Source organism: Apis cerana, linkage group LG3 (genome assembly GCF_029169275.1).
Source record: "Apis cerana isolate GH-2021 linkage group LG3, AcerK_1.0, whole genome shotgun sequence".
NCBI classification, from domain to species: Eukaryota; Metazoa; Arthropoda; class Insecta; order Hymenoptera; family Apidae; genus Apis; species Apis cerana.
Genome location: NC_083854.1, coordinates 1972977 through 1991997, shown reverse-complemented (window position 1 = coordinate 1991997; position 19021 = coordinate 1972977). Strand labels below are relative to the sequence as shown.

The 19021-nt window shown below is 23.2% G+C and overlaps 1 protein-coding gene and 1 long non-coding RNA gene across 5 annotated transcripts in view; one reads left to right on the top strand and one right to left on the bottom strand.

Moving 5' to 3' along the window:
* Positions 1 to 19021, top strand: part of LOC107992518 (beta-1,4-N-acetylgalactosaminyltransferase bre-4) — a 99931-nt gene that overhangs the window by 19528 nt on the left and 61382 nt on the right. The window contains exons 1-2 of one of the 4 annotated variants that reach the window (XM_017048452.3): positions 1522 to 2278; positions 12912 to 12967. The exons of 1 other annotated variant lie outside the window; for it this stretch is intronic. The gene's annotated coding sequence lies outside the window, so the exon portion shown is untranslated. Of the gene's footprint in view, positions 1 to 1521; positions 2279 to 12911; positions 12968 to 19021 lie in introns of those variants that run through there. 2 more of the 4 variants (XM_028664167.2, XM_062073357.1) reach the window with 2 other exon arrangements.
* The window catches only part of LOC133665877 (uncharacterized), a 113401-nt gene that overhangs the window by 56060 nt on the left and 38320 nt on the right, over positions 1 to 19021 (bottom strand). The window lies entirely within an intron of this gene.

Genomic DNA, 19021 nt, shown 5'->3' with positions numbered 1-19021 from the left:
TCCATTATTATTTTACATTTCATAAATAATTGTATTTTTATGAAATGTTAAATGAAATCTATAAAATATCTTATTAACATTTCAGATGCTTGAAGAAACATAAATCTCACTACTTTTGACTATCTTTCTTTATACTAAAAAAATTCTTGTAAATTTTAATTCTCGTATATTTTAACATTAAGATAAATATTATAATAAAATGATTGATATCTTTCAAATGTATGATATATAATCTACATAATGCATAATATTAGGAAAAATCCACTATTCTTTATATATAACTCAAAACTCTGTAAATTTTTTAAAAAATGGATTGTTAAACTAAAAAAAAAGAAAGAAGAGAATTATATTTTGGATTAATAATTAAAAATTTATATATAACGATAAAAATTTTTTATTTCTATTAAAAATAATAGATTTTTTCCCTTTATATTTGATGTATATTTAACATATTTTGTACTCTATTTCTTAAAGCTTCTATGCGAATGTTGTACGCGTGTAGGCCAATAGGCCAGTAGTCGATAGGCCGCGGATATTTAATTCAACCGGATATCCTATGCTGATCTTGATCGAGTTTTGCTTTTAGAGCAAGTTTGAACTTTTATGCGTTTCGCTTTCTCATTTAAATATCGTACAGGAAATGCAATGAAATTCACCAGACCGAAGATATCACGTGTCTCACGGTATTGTGCGTTTGCACGAACATTAATGTCCATGCAAAAATGTTTTGAGTATCGATATCCATTATTCATCCAACCTTTCGATCTGTTTTGCAAAATATTTCAGATACAGAATACGAAATCTTTTTTAAAATGAATGTTTTCATTGTTTACTACCGTTCGATTAAATAAACATAGCGATAATAGAAGAAAGTAGAAAAGGTAAAATATATTTTTCCGATAATAAATATTTATAAGATAAAACAAAAAACATTTAAACATTAGAAAATAAAATTTTTATAAAGAAATCGATAAAATTAAGAATTAATAAATTAATTTTAATAATAATTTGATTTCTTATAAAAATTATGTATATTTTATAAAATTTTTTAAAAATGAATATGAGTTAAATTTCAAAAAGAATATTAAATTGTTGTACCTATATTACATATAACGTTAGATGAATTATATCAATTAATTAATACTTAGCATAACCTATTTTAGATAAATAAGATACACATATCCCTTTCTCTTTTCTAAACTAATAACGAACATAGAACAATAATTAATAAACAACTCTTTACGAACCTCAACACGAAATAATTAAAAAATAATTAAGAAATCTTGCAAATCGTTTGTTAAATACCCACTTATTCTTTCATTTTTCCATATATATTCATTATCTCGCAAAAACAATTCATTTGACATCCCATTTTACTGTTACGTATAAGTAGGAATTAATACGTTTTCGGTAACGTTGCGTGAAATTCCATTTGTCAGAAACGTTGCTCAATTTCTTGCAGGTCTCGGATTTTATCAATGCACCCGAACCGCCTAATTAAATAGCGCATTAATTCGTCGACTTCGCGAACAGGCACGAGTGCTCCCGATCTAGGGAGTCCTCCGGCCAATCACGCCTGCCGTCATTGACTCGGCCGCCGCGCTTTAGGTCGAGTCGGCGTCGTCTCTCGGCCGGTCACCTCACCAGTCTTTCCCGAGACACCGCGTGCGCAGTGTCGCTCTCTGCGCTCTTGTTTTCTTTGCAACGCGGAGCGAATGAACTTTGTTTTGTTGTTCGGTACAACTGACGGAGAGAAGAAGGCGGATACATACGAGATCGAAAAAAAGAAAACGGTATAATAGGAAGAGATAGAATTAAGGAAAATTAACTAATGTAACAATGAGTTAGGAATCAAGTGAACGGTAACGAAACGGTGAATGTCGAGTGAGTGGTGACGAGATCTCGTGGACAAGGGGAGGGCCAGTGTGGTACACGAAAACCGGTTGCGTTGAGAAGGTCAGTTACTGATCCGGTGTCAAGAAACGCGCGAATTGAACGTTGCGTCGCGTCGATTATTTTGATTCGTTTCATTTACGAAAAGTTTCGCGTAAAGTGAAATCTTCGAATGTTGATTGTACGCATCTTCGTTCGACAACATATAAATCTCGTTTGAGGCGCCAAAGGCCAAGGTTGTTTCGCGTGAGCTCTGGCAGAGAGATAGAGACGGAGAAAGAGAAAGGAAAGAAGAGGAAAGTATCTAGCACGTGGGCGAGCACGGAAGAGCAACCGGCCTCTGCGCGTCGTCGTTGACACAAAGAGTAGAGGGAAAGTGGGAAAGGTAAGTGTTATGTAACATTGAATGCGAGAATGCCGATTCAAGGGGAACTGGCAGTACGTCTATGCCTACTTTTTTTTTTTTTTTTCTTTTTTTCTTTACGAATGAAATGTGAAATAGTCAAATCGATTCTACCATCCATTGCTTCTGTTAGGATAGTATTTCTCTTCTTTCTCTTTTTTTCTGTCTTTTTCGATTATCGTTTAAACATTCATTTTACCTTTATCAGATCACAATGAAATTTCTTTAATGTTTTTCTTTAATGGTAAAAAAAATATAATGATATAATAAAAATTGATCATTTATAAAATCTGTAATTATCTTGATTTACGGTTAGATACAAAAGACTGTTAACGTTAGAAATTGAATATGCGATGGATTAAGAGATTAAGAATTAGAATTATACATTTTTATATATTTAATTTTATATATATTTAATTATTATATTCAATTATGATAAATTCAAAAAGGTTTTATTTGAGATTGAATTGAAAATTTCTTATTTTTTCCTCATTCTTATTTAAGCATTTTCTAATTAGGATTCTTTTAGATTATTATTAATTAAATCTTGTTACATATGATCATTTGATGAATCATTTCGAGAACCAAAGATAAAAAAAAGAATTTTTATTTCTTAAAATCACAATTTTTATAAAGTCAATATTTTTTTTTTTTGTAATTTGTCTGTTAAGAAGAATAAAAACAATTAATTTAAGGAATGAAAACTTTTTTTTTTTAGATTTTTTGTATCTCCCTTTTCTGACACAAAGAAAAAGACAAAAAATTCTTGAATACATAATATTTTAAACAAACATTTTTTACAAAAATTAGATTCTATTCTATTAACGATTTTAATAAAGATATCGAAATTGTACAAATTTGATTGTTTTTTAGATAAGGCTATTAACTTTGTTTAGCTTCAGAATCTGCATAAAATTGTATATGTATATGTTATTATATATGCATATTTTTAGATTCTAATAAGTGTAAAAAAATTAATTAGAGAATTAGTGTGATTAGAAAAAATATATATAAAAAAAATTTATACATATGTATGTAGTGGATTCAACAAAAAAACATTTTGTATAAAATTATGTAAATATAATATTGAATATATAATATAATAATAATATAATATTTATAAATGTAAATATCGAATAATATTTTGACGACTTTGAAATTCTTCAATAAAAAAATCTACATATAGCATTTACATTATTATTTTAATTATATAATAGTTATCGAAATTTAAATATAATAATACTGAAATTTATCAAGAAAAAAAAAAATAAAAATTGAAATTACATTATTCGAAAATTGTTTGTAGTAATGTTGTGCATCGTTAGAAAGTGAAATGTTTTTTTCCTGCAAAACAAAAAATATATTATGAAACTGTTATGTATACTACGATTAATTAAAAAATATATATTCTCTTCACTTCGCCGTATAAATAGTTTGTTTCAAAATAAAGTGGTATGAAAACTTGCTATGAAAGAATATAAGAAATACGTAATACGTAATAATTAGTATATTGCTATTTTGTTTTTTTATAAAATATGAAAAAACTTAGTTTAAAATTTTTTTAGTTATAATAAATAATATAGGAAGCTATAATTGTTAGTAATAATAAGCATTGAAACTATTAAAGTAAATGAGTTTAAAAAGATAATAGTTGAACAACAGATATATTTAAACATATGTTATTTGTATGAATTCATTTTTTTTTTGTATTGGATGAAATTTTATTTTAAGAATTTGTTAAAAACTAAAAATTATTATGTACTATTTTAATATCGTGTATCTGAAAATTATTAATTTTTAGATCTTTGAATAAATTTTTATCTAATTTTTTTTATATTTGCTCTTTCAATTGCAAGATCAAATCTTATTATTACAATTAAAAAGTATAAAATGATCATGATATCCATAAAAAATAAAATAACAAAAGATTAATTATTAGATTTTATGCTCTCTTCACTCCATGTAATTTTTTTTTGAAACGTTATTTTATATAACAAATAATTTATAAATAATTAAAATGATAGTGTTACAAAATTATCAGATAAATTTTAAACATTTAAATATAAATTATTTTTTGATGTTATTAATCATTAAAAAAAACTTTGAAAATTAATATTAAAGTTGAATTATTTATTTATGGTACAATTATTGGTTTTATTTTAATTCTACTATGATTATTTACCTAGCAGGTAGTAAACCTTTAATTAATGTACAATATGAATAATATAAAATAATACTATTTGCAATAATGATTTTTGATATTTAATATGAAATGAAGAATAATAAATATTTCAAAATTCTGTAAAAACGTGCATGCCATTAAACTCGGTTTTTCCTTAATTCGTTAATGAAATGCATGATCAAATATGAAGATCACATAACTGTGTAGATTTATATGTTTATATATTTAAAGAAAAAAAAATACAACTATGTAAATTAAATAAATATTCAAATATATCCGAATTTATTAGAAAAAATTCAAATATCTAAAATCCTGATATATTTGATTATTCTAACCCTAACTTAATAATAATTAATTTATTCTATGATATTTAGTAAAGACGAAAAAAAATTTAATCAAACTTCATTTTCACAGCAAATTTAATCTTTTTTTTTTTAAATCGAAAATCGAAAATAATAAAATTGACGAAAAAAGAATGCAAGTTGGAATAAATTATCAAAATAACTTGACTGATTAGAGAGATTGTTATTGATTTGTTGCATTAATACGCTACGTGACAATCAGTCGAAATGTCATAAATTGCAACGCCCCCCAGAAATGTCACGATATCGTAATATACGTGATAATTTATCATCGAATGAAAAGAGCACTTACGTTAGAAATTGTTATTCATCAGAAATAAAAAAGTTTCAATAAAAAAGTTTCCTAACGTGTTAAAAAACAATTAATTAATTAATAACGCGTTGAAAAATTTGTTAACGTATTTGGTATATTACAACCCTGACTAATATAGGAATTTGTTCGAAATTTTATAGTAATCTGTTACAATTTTAATATTACATATCTGAAAAATGAAATTTTACAAGATAATAAAAATTGAGTGTTTTTGTTCTTGTGTTAAATAATTTTATATAAGTGCGAATTCATTTTCTCATGATGTATTTACTGTAGAATTGCGAAACTTTATAGTCTGGAAACTTTTGAAACTCTTGAAATTTAAAAACTTGAAATGCTCGTTTTCTTTTCTCCTCTAAAAGGTGTCTATTTTATATCAAGAACCAAAATTTTAACAGAATTAAATTTCTGGAAGTTTTCAAACACATTTAGCCATTTTTTCGATATGCGAAAAGTTAACACTTTTATCTTTCATTTTTTTCTCTATATAAAGTTAAATGAAAATTAATAAATTAATTGTGTAAAGTATTAATTATCCAGAAGAGTTTTGAATTATAAAAATAACAAAAATTATTAAAAATTTGAAATTTTTTTAATTTCCAAGTATCCCATTATTATTTAATACACTAGAAATTATAAAATAAGAATTTAATATATATTGTTCCAGTTAATTATAAATTGAATATGGAAATAATTTTTTTTATCTTTCATATTAAAATGGTTTAATCTTAAGTAGCAAGATGTAGAAATACTCAAAATTTAAATTTGCTCAAAAATATTGATATTAAAATGCAAATATGCTTCATATAAAATATGCTGTATATAAAAATTGATATTTAAGAAAAAAAATATAAATAATATTTATGTTAATATTACTTCCATTTTCTATCCATTGGATTTACATTATTATCTTCCTCCATATATCTTTCATTTATATCGAATTAAAGAGACATCATTGGTCGATATTAATTGATTTGTGATTTCTATACGAAAATTTTTAAAGAATCTTAATCATCGTTTGAAATCCAGCATTTTTCTTGTTCCTTTATGGAACAATTCAATCGAATCTCGAAACGTATATTTCATCCTTGGCCCACGATTACATCGTGAACGTCGAAGAATATTCTCAAGATCCATGTTCATTCATCGTGATGACCAAATTGCGTATTGTGTCGGTTTATTAACGCTGAATAAGTAAATTATCAACACGTGAACAAGTTTCCTTCGTATATTCAGTGACGCACGAATCTCGACCAGAAAATATAGTTAAATCGATCACGAAATTCAATTGGTTCAAAGCATATATATACACGTAGTATACATGTTATAACATTCATTATTTCTAATCAAAAGTTTTTTCGTATCGATCTTCTTATCCTTTTGTCATCAATTCCATCTAAATGAAATCACTCGGTGATTCGAAATTGTGTATTCTATTATAAAGAAATTTATATAATCTGATAATTCTGATTCTGAGTGCAAGTAAATTATGAGTTATATATTTTTTTATATTGAGAAATATCATTTGGAATCAAATTCTAAAGTTGAATACAATTTTTTTCTAGAAACTTTTTTTTAATAACAGAGATGTTAAATTGATAGAGAAGTAAAAATTAAATATTTTTTACACGAAAAATTTTATTCCATCTCGCATTATTACAAAGTTATATTTAAAGAACGAGAAAGAAATTCGAAAGCGTTGATTTTTATCACTTAAAATAACGTCCCCTTGAATGAAATTATTCTAAATATAATTATTCTTTTATATGTACTTATTATCGAATATTAAGAAATAAAAATACAATTATCATTGTTCTACTTTTATATTACATTTGTATTCGCAAGATTGTATTCGCAAGATACATAAGTAATTTTACATGACTTAGATTCGATTGAATGAACGTTGAATCAATGATTATATCGACAAATGTATTTAATTCATACATACACTGTATGTATGAATTGAGACAATTTATAAGCAAAGTTAAAAAAAAAATAGCAGTAAAAAATTTATTTATGTTATTATCATTTTTGATAATTTTTGATAAATATCAAGTTTAATTATTTTTTTCGATTTTTTTATTATTTTATCATAAATATTTAAATTTATTCTTGCTTCTTACTTTCTCATTCTTTTTTCATAGATAAAAATTGTAAGCTAGATAAATTGTAAAATATAATTACAATTTTCTTTAAATAGAATTCTACGATTTTTTTTTTACATAAATTGATTTTCTATAATTTATATATTTATAAAAGTATATATTTAATTTTTGTTGAAAATTTATTTATTCCTTTTATAATTACTTGAAATTCTATTAAATTATATATATATATATATATATATATATATATATATATATATATATATATATATATTATATTGTATATGTATGATAAATGAATATATGTACATATAATATCAATTATATTTATATTGTAATAATATTATAATAATATGTTAATTATTCGAACTTGATTAAAGAACAAATTCTTTTGGATAATAAACAGTTCAACAAATCATGAAGCAAATAAAAATTAAATTATTTTCAAATATAGATTTATTTATTACATAAAAGAATAGAGAAATTAGTTACAAAAAAATAAATTAATTGCTATTAGATACATTAATTCAAATATATAATCATCTTATGTGCGGATAATTGATAATTTAAATAATCAAATTTGAATATATCGATGTTCTATTGTATTTATAATTTCATAGTGTTCACATTATTGCATATTTTACTGGAACAGAATAAGCAATAAAGGAAATAAATTGATACGTTTCTTGAAATGAAACGATTATAGTATCATAATATAGTATTTTATTTGCAATTTTATTAAATCTTTGACATATTATAATTTTTAGAGTAAAAATCTTTAAAAAATATTATCGAATATAAAAATATTTACATTATTAATATATGCATTTTAAATTTTTTATTTTCGTGTGGATCAACTTGTTATTATAGATTGTATTTCTTAATATTCTTTATATTAATAAGTATGTTTTAACATTAACTATAAAATACATCTGTAGAATGTCATTCCTGAATATACTATACTTGAAAATTATTAAAATCTATAAAGTATTTTTTTATAATTATCAATATTTTGACATATTGATTAGATTGAATAATATTGATATAATATATTTATATTATATATTAGGAATAAATTATTCAAATAAATTCTAGGGAAAATAGAATAGATAAAAAGTAAATAAATATTGAAAATTTTGTAATGATATAAATTTGTATTTATTCAATTAATAATAATCAAATTTGTATTTAAATTTTAGACTTGTTTCCTATTACTTCACTAATTTATCATGTTTTATTATAGTTTATTTAAAAAAATAAAAAATAAGTATTTTTTTACAAGTTAAAAGAATAAAATTATATTTATTATTAACTAATCATGGATTTGAATTTGAAGATTTCTTAAAATTTAAAATTTGATAATATTTTATAATTCATAATAAAATAAGTAAATAACAACAGTAATGAAATGAAAAGAAAAAATGAACTTATCGAACTAATCGATGCTGTCTCACAAATTGAGGTTGAAATATGTATGTCATTAAGAACGATATTTTGAACGATTTTTATTTTTATGCATCTAATGATCGGCCTTAATTTTTGAGTTATACGTTTTTAATTATGCTATATCGTATTGGACATACGATCTTGAAAACAAGCAAAATCCTATATAAGATAATTTTAATTGACAGTTATTGGAAATACAATATATCTCAATTTCAATACTTTAATATATTGTCAAAGAAAGAAAAAAGAAAAAAAAATTAAAAAGGAGAAAGAGAGAGAAAAAGAAATCTAACTCTACTATTTAAAAAAATAATGATATATATTGTTATAATATCTGATTTAAATTGTAAAGCATATATTTTTTTATATTGAGAAATTTCACTTGAAATCAAATTCTAAAGTTGAATACAATTTTTTTCTAGGAACTTTTTTTTAATAACAAAGATTAAATTGATAGAGAATTAAAAATTAAATATTTAATTTTAAATTAACAAAAATTAATGCACAAATTCATTAAAAAGAAGAAAAAAAAATATTTTGCTTTGAAAATTCGAGGTTTAGAATTTCTAAAGTTTCTGATTCTAAATTTTATGAAATTAAGTCTATTTTCAATCTATATTCAATATTTAGTGATTAAAAGAATCTATAAATATCAATTTAAAAAAAAAATTATTATCATTATAAAAAAATAAAATTTTATTCTACGTGTTTTTATTTTAATTTCTTTTTTCATGTTCTGGATTAAATCTAAAAAATTATTAACATTTTATAAATATTATTCTTCGATGATCATTATATTCATTTACATTTCAATATTTTCTAAAATATAAAAAAATATCTTTTATTACATAAGAACTTGAAATAATAAATAATTGAACACTGTAATTCGTCGTATCTAAGCGAACAAATGCGCAAAAGGAAATATTCAACTCATTACATATTCAAAATGAAACGGTTGAATACTGTGTGACGATATACAATTGAATATAATAACGATAACAAATTCATGCGTATACAAGATTTTAACATATTTCTGGGATATTCGGAAGATTGATTCTCTAAACACAAAATAAACACAAAAATTCACTTATTTATTATTTATTATTAAATTATAAATAATCAAAATCGAATTGAAATCGTTCTGTCTTTGTTACACTGCATTCTTGTACTATGTTCTTTTTATCAAATGTCTCATTTTATCAAACTTAAATTACCTTTATAATTTAATAAATAAATCTCAACTTATTTTTGCACACCAATTTTTCTATTTATTTTGAAGTCTAGAATCGATCTTCCAATGATATTCCATGATTACATTAATACTTTATATATACAAGTTATTAATGTAATAACTTCATTGAGAATTAAATAAATTCATTTTTAATTTAGAATAATTAATCTAGAGATCAATCTCATACTATTCTCACATCTAAAATGAATTAACATTGCAACGAAATACATATGTACGTTATGTTCCATTTGCTTATGTTACATTTGTGTTCGTTTAAATGTTTTGAAATTGTCGCGTCCTTTTTATTCGAGGACACGAGTTCATTCGAGAACGAGTTTCCATTTACGTACTTCTTTAACCGTCCTTTTTTTTTCATCTTTCCTCCTATATTTCTTTTTTTATTTTCAATTATAAAAAGTAGACTACGTTCCACGATACGACAGTTTCTATTTTTTCTGCGTGTACTTTTTCTTTCTCTTTAATTAATTTATAATTCAAGAAAGAATATTGAAAAATTCAAATTTTTTTTATTACTAATAAATTTTCAATTTTTAATTTTATTAAAACTAATTTTAATTCTAATTTTAATTTTGCTTTACAAAATATAAAATCATTTAGAATTTATTATATTAACGATTGGAGATATCATTAGAGAAGTCAATTTAAAACTTAAATAATAACTGAATATAAATTGAAATCAATTGTTTTACTTTAAAATTATTATAAAACAACAAATTGTGTACTATAATGTTTCAAATTAGAGGAAAGAGATTTATTATAAATAAATCAATAAATATCACGTGTTTTATCTCAGTCATTCACTTTTATGTCTGAGGACTTTGCGGCCTCCTAAGGGTTCATGGATCAAAGATTAAGAGCAGTTGATTTATTACATATTTGCAAGAAGTCAAAAAAATCCGAAATTGTTAAAGATATCCGAGAAGAAACTTGAGTGCAAATTGAGGGTTCAGTGCGAGAGAACACTGTGTTACAGAAACAAAATTTTAAGAATAATAGTAATTTCTATTATGGATGTAATTTTCAATATTACTTTCTCAAAAAAAACAAGTTTTTGTAATATGTTTTTAAATCAATTAAATAATATGAATAACGTCGTGTTATTAATACTTTTTTAATGTAAAAAATATAATTATAATTTTACAAATTTTAATAACCGAATAATATAAAACTTTTTTTTAATTAATAAATTTGAATAATAAAAATAATAAAAATAAATGAATAAGAAGTTATTGGATAAGATTGAAAGTATTATTATTTTAAGTGATACGGAAGTCGTTTCCTTATATATTTTAATTTTTGTGCAAAAATAAAATCCCCTATACTATATTTTTTGCTTCGTAATTGTTATTCATACGGTTTTATAATGAGCGATAAAATTGAAAGATATAACTTTCACATTACTATTTATTACATCTTGTAAGCATAACGCAATACAATAGAAGGAATTCAAATATACAAGAAAAAGAAAATAAGAGATATAAAAATTGAGATTTAAACTATGTCATTTTTAATTATTATTTATAAGAATATAGAACAATTCTTTTTCTCGATTCAATTTTCATATCTAAATATACAGAAAATAAAATAAAAAATAAAGTATTTCCTCAGATACATTATCTCTAAATATTAATAAGTTTACATTAAAAAATTTTTCTATTGAAGCCAATATTCATAAAACTTTCAATATTTCTTAACATTATTATTGTAAATTCCTCTTGCATCATAAATCAACATGTAATCATATATAATATTTGAATACAATATTTAGTAATTTTAATAAATTTTGATATTTATGAAGTGAGATGAATTTCATCCTGAATAAATTTCATTTTTATCAAGAGCAGATTTATATCGAAAATGTTTTCGACATTAGAGCGATACTTTGTTCACGATATTGTCCAATAAGTTTGGAGTAAGCATATACGTTTTAAAGATCGATCGATTTTCGACTTGGATCCGGTCCAAATTGAAGCTACCGTGAAATCGCCTCTGCTGCCATACTTAGAATGCACCTTTTACATTTTATAAAGTGGATTTTATCCGTTCCAGGGCAATATTTTATAAATTGCAAGGGCAATCGATGATAGAATGGACGAAATAAGTGGACGAAAAAGATCAAAATAGAGCTTTTTCAATTTAATCTTTCTAAAATTCGATCTATACATGTTATCTTTCGAAAGTATCTTTGAGATCGTTTAGATAAGAATAGAAGAAATACAAATGGATATTTTAACTTTTATATTCAGTTTAGATAATCAGATGGAATTACAATGGAGAGTTTTAAGATTATAATTATTAGTTTATTTAAAACTTCTCGATGATTCAATTTTTTATACAATACTGTTATTTTTCCCATATTATTCGTTTAATATTAATACATAATTATTCGTACAATCATTAAATTGATGTTAATGTTTAAATTCGTTATATTAAAATTTTTTAATATATAGGAAAATTAATTTTTATAGAATTAGCTAAATTTTTCGTAATTCTGTTTTTTATCTTTTTCTTTTTATAATGAGTTAATTTTCAGAGTGAAACATATATTTTTAAGAAAATAACCTTTGTTTATAATAAACACTATGTTCATACATGCTTCCCTATATGGTTGTGTCATTATTAATTAATGAAAGAGAAAAAAATTTTATCTTGTAATATTGGCATAAAATTATAATAATTAGTTTCATTTTCCTTAATTATCTTGTTTTTCTTCGTTGTCTATTACAAATTTTCCACTATGATATATTCATCAAGATAATGCAAAAATTACATATATTATCATTGTTGATAGCTTGAATTTTTCCTTATTCCTTATTATTTTTCTTATATATAAGACATTAAAGGTATTTATCTTTTATTAATTTATTATGAATCTATTAATATTAAATATGAATTGTTAAACAAATAGTAGATAATAGAAAATAAAAAATAAATGATTTAATAATTTTGTTTCAGCTGCTGTAGGGATATTCGATTGATGATATCATCCAGTATAATCCAGATAAATCCCAGTAAGTTAAAAATTTGTTATAAATAACTTTGCACTATTATAATCATTTGATTAATATTTAATAAAATTTAATTTTTATATCAAAAAAATCTATTATATATTTTATCACATTTTGACATAAAATAAAATAGTCAATTTGAAAGAAAAAATAAATATTGTGAAATTTAAAGATATCTTCTTTCGTTTAGATTTAAATTGTTCATTTGTTAAATCTTAAATATACAATAATCTACTTTTGATCAGAAGGTTTATTTATTTTATATTATTTTATAAATAGATATGCATATTATATACACGATAGAATAAGAAAATAATGAAACTCGTTAAGACAATATATAAAATTGTAAATTTTTTTTTTTTTTTTCTTTCAAAGTAACCTTCGAAGAATATAACATATACATCGAATACTTAATTACTTAAAAGAATTTAAAATTCGCTTTGCTTGGAAAATTACTTTAAGAAAAAAGAAGAAAAAATAAAAAATTTGCATTCTCGTGTATTTTATATTTTTACTAGTCTATGTTCAATGTATATATTATTATGTATATGTATTATGTATATGTATTATGTTTGTATATGTTATTATATGTGTATTGTATATTCTTACAATAGAAAAAAGATTAGAAAATTAATTAAAAAATTAAGATAATTAATTAAGATACGGAAGAAAAAAAATATTTATACATTTACAAAATTTTTTTCATTTTTTCATTTTATAAAGGAATCTTAATGAGGAAACATTATTTATGGCATTTTTAGTTTTTCGATATTTTTCATTTCAAAAAATAATATTTAAAAATTAAAAAAAAATGTATTAACAATATTTATTAAAATCGCAAAAAAACATTTGCTAAATATTTAATCTTGTACAAGGGAATTTATACACAAAGTTTAATTAAAATAAAAAACAATAGAATTAAAATAGAAAACAATAGTTTTTCAAAACGAAGTTAGTTAAAATAATTTCTTGAAAAGCACCAGAATGTGTTCACTATAATTCAATATAAGCATCAATCTGTTTCTTTCTCTCTTTTTTTTTAAATCTATAGTTTTAAAAAAATCTCTCAATTTGAACGAATGTTGATTATATAGAATAAATAATAATAAATGATTGATATTTATAATTACCTATTCTAAACATTTCTCGAAATAAGAAATAAACAATTACAAAATTTTTCAAAAAATTTTAACGCATACTACGTTAAATTTGTTAAAAAAAAATTCCATCACATAACCTGTCAACCTGTAATTTATATCTTATTCCAGCAATTCTTTCTTCAGAGCCAGTATATCGTGCAAATAATATTTTAACAGATTAACCGGAATATTGGGTTATTAGTTCAATAAGAAGTTCTCGTTCTCATTGTTAACGCGTGTGTGCGTGATTGCTATGACTGTACCCGCAGGATACGTGCAATTTATGATAATGTAGCAGTTTCGCAGTAATCCTGGTGTAATTCGAGTTTTCTTGTTCGACTCTGATCGTCTCTGCATAAGAAACGCAGAAAAAGTTAAGATCTCGTATAGTGAAATTAACATATTTTTTTTTCCATTTCTTTTTACTTAATTATCTTCTGTTCGATTAATCCAGAAAGATACGTTATTATTAGATGCATCACGTGAAATCACCTGTTGTCATGTTACACATGATTAAGAATTTTATCGCGTGTTATGTGTATTGAGCGATATGCACAGGTATATACAGATAATAACGTTTACTCTTGAAGTAGTCACGGAGTGCGTTGCACTTGATTTAAAAAGTAACCCATGAATCCAAATTTATCTTGTTAGATCTAATTTATCTTTCGTTATGTAATTATCTGGCTAGCTAAGTTGACTGGATCAAAAATGACATTGCCGTGAAGGTCAACAATGTTGGTAATGCGATATGAAACCTCGCATAGTAGTTCTTTGGATTAGAAGAGGGATATAGAAGTATAGGCTGTTAACGTATTCGTGGGTTTAGATGGAGATTGAAAAGGACGCAAAAATATCTCTCTGGTTGAGGCTTATTTACAGGTAATTTAAAAAATAAAATGAAAATGAATCTTTACACGAAAGGAGAATATTTAAAAGAATATAATGGAGAATTATTATGTTTCTTTTTTTTTTTTTACGTGAAATGTGCTTTTATGTGTAATGCAGAATAGGTAGAATTATTATAATTTGTTTGCAATGGATATATGATTTTATAAATGTATTTAGCTTAAAATAATGAAAATTTATATACGCAACATAATGAGTTATGCATGGAACTATATTTTTATTAATTCTTTTGAAATCGATCCCTAAAATTTTTAACATTTTATCAAGTTTTAAGTACAACTTTGTCTCAGAATTTTTTTTTTTATAACAGATAGATGATAGAACAGTAAGTTCATAAAACATTTTGTAATTTGAAACTTTTCTCTATCTTATGTCATTACAGAATATTTAAAGAACCCTAAAACTTTGAGTCTTCGAGTATTCTTTCAACTGATATTCTGCTGAGAAAAAAAGGATTTCATATAAGTAATTCGTAACGTTTTACATACTCAAGTTTCATTAAAGATAAAAAATTTCAAAAATATACTTTTTTTTTTATAAGTGGATTTTAAAATTTTGTGAATTATTTCAATAAAATAACATATTGATAGGAATTGTAGACATACTTATCACATTATTGTAAAAAAAAAAAAAAACAAAATGAAAATACTTTGAGAACCAATTTTATCCCCGTTTTTAAAAAAATTATGCGTTATACAAAGTTAAAATTAAAATTCCTTGTAAGATAACGTATGAAAACTTTTATTCTTCATTGTATTTATAATCTATAAATTATAATCTTTCTTGATGCCACTAATAACATTACAGGTAAGCAGTTAATGCGACGTTAAATACTAAAAGATAAAAAGAGACAATGAAAATCAATCTGTGACTCATGCCACAAATGTCACGTTATTTCAGGCGACATTCATATTAATGCATTTTTATCCTACGGTCATTCACTTGTTTCAATACGAAGAAAAAATGCTTATTAATTAAAAGAAAAAAAGAAGCGAATAGTATTTAGATAATAGAGATAAATCGTCAATATAATTCTCTTTTTATTTCGCATTTATATACCATATATTTATTTACCAACATCAAGAATTATAGTCACGCAATCTATTTTTATCAATGATAATATAATCAAAAGTAATTTTCTTTCTAATTGTTTTTTGAAATTATGGTTAATATACGATCAATTTAATTAATTTGCGATGTTATCGAGTTTAAATGTTGGGTTAATAAAGTTGAAAATGTCTTGGAAAAGTTAATAATGAAAATTACGATAAATTACAGAATAAATTACTGTCTTGCGAACGAACGTGTTATTTTGTTATCTTGTTACCTTGAAAATATTACATCAATATGCAATTAATTGATTAAATGTTAAAGGTTATGATCTTGAATGTGTATCGAAGATACATGTGTGTAATTAGTGTATTCGTATTTTACTCTAATGTAATTTTATAATATATGAACTTGGAATACAATTTGTTTTAGAAGATTCGATCTTCAAATTGTTTGAAATTAAGTTTCAAATTAAATTTCTTCGTTTGAATAAATTGAATTAATCCAATGTTCCACACTTTCCAAAATTTACATAAATTTAATATAAAACATTTTAAATGCCTGTTTTAAAAGATCATATATTGGTTCAATTTTTAATTTTTTAATATTATTTTAATAATAATATATAAGAAATATTTTATAATAACCAATCATTAATGTCATCATCATATTTGATTTTTCTTTCGACTCGTGTAATGTTTTTTTATTTTTGTTTATTTTTAAAATTTTTCTAAAATATTATTCACAATATTGTTCAACTATTGGAATGATAATTATTACATAATAAGGTTTAATTATACGAAAAAGAAGTTAAAAGATTGATAATCCGTGATTTTCATATAATAACGAACGAAATCCTAAATGTAATTATTTGTATTTTACGAATTTTTTAAAAATCCACGATAGATCTCGAAATATCTTTTATAAAGTTAATGTGACGAATAAAATTTTTTTATTATTTACTATTAAATTTTATCATGTAATAAATCATTAAGAACACATCTTATAGCAACCATTATCATAAAGTATAAGCAAAAAAGATATCAATTTAAAAATAAATAAAATAACGTGATATTATTCACTTCACAACTGCCATTGTAAATTTAAAAAATTTTTCAGTGATATATATATAACATACTCTTTAAAGATTAATCAAAATCATATTATTTGTTATTGTTACAAATTGGAAAATTATATTTGTCGCAAATTATTTGTCTAAATGCATTTAAATATTCAAATTTTATTACGTTAATAATTACACTTATATTTTATTTACTTAAACTTATATTATATTTACTTATATTTTAATATATATGTGTCACTAAATTTCAAGTATATATACTTATCTCATACGATGTTATATCTCAGATAAACGTGAAATAAGGATTTATGGTTTTCGTTCGAGTCAAAGTCAAAATTGTTGGAAAAAATTGGATGTATATTTTTTAATATATGCATACTAATATTTGACGTTGCGTGAAAACGGAAATTCACTGTGTCATTGCTTGCAGAGTTAAAAAAGCAAATTTACCAAACTCGGTAGTATATAGTTTGTTTTCATCCGCGACGTTCTTGTACAAACTTGACGCAAGAATAGATTAGCTTCTGGTTTCTAAAAGCATTCGCCTCGATTGTATATATCATATACAAAGTGTTTTTTCTACTTTTCCAGCAAAAGTGCAGAAGTATTATCTGAAGTATTATGTCCTCAAATAGCAATTCTTACAATAACAATAGATAAAATGTTAATATATTTGTGGAACGTTTTGAAGAGTTGAACATTTTAGAGAAGAAGACGAAAGTTGCAATATAAAAAATGTTGGTCAAAATTTATTTATTAAGATTTAATTTTATATATATATATATTTCACATTACACGTGTTTTGCGCGTGTTATAAATTCTGGATAGTTATAAAATTTCTTTTTTCAATCCAATTTCTTTTTTTAAAATAGAAAATAAATAATATTTTCAAATATTATAGTAAAATGAACTTTTTTTAGTACATTTTAATTATTTATTACGTAATTTATTTAGTTATAAGCAATTTAAAATCGAATTAGATGCAAGGCAGTGTGAAGGGGATAGAATTATCTCTATTTAAATTTCGTTTCATTCAATGCAAACTATAATTGTTTTTAATTTGATAAATAAATCTTAACCGATATTTTTGTTGCAACATTCGTATTTTTTTTTCTCGATTCTCTCCACGAAATATATTATATTAACATCCTATGTATTTTTTAACAGTTTGATTTTATGTTTCGACAAAGTTTGGATTAAGTTTGTATCAAGTTTGAGTTAGGTTTAGTATATAGATTTAGTGCTAAGTTTACTATATCATAGAAATAATTTAGTTTAATTCATAATATTCCTCACGAAGATCCAAATAAACATGAGATTATATTTAAGTTAAGTCTCATCGAAAATAAATAAAAAAAAAGAGAATAATATTTAATTTAATTGTGAAATTAAAAAAAAACGAAAACTTTATGTTTTTTTTTTTAAGAAAATCGAATCAATATTTAAGAATTGTACAATCAAATGCAATTTTCTCGAAAATTAATTTTTCTAAATTTTCCAATTTCACTTATAAAAATTTTTCATCTGTTTGAAAAACGAACGAAGCTTTAAAAATGCTAATCTTTTTTCTTTGTCGACATTATTATTTTTGCATCTAAAAATATCCGGCTAATTCAAGATTTCGGAGATATCCTATATTATACCTCGTACATTCACGAATAATAAGTAAATACATGTGTATGTCACGGTGCTAGAAAAACTCTCGAGGTTATTTCGTGGTAGCCGCGCACGACCCTGAAGAAACAAATTGCACGTCTGACCTAGCTTCATGCCACATTTGTGTACACAACTTGCTCTAATCCGCGGCAACTCCGTTTCCTTGAGAAACTTGATGCGCAATATGCCAACCTCTTCCAGCTAATTACAAGCTGACCCTTT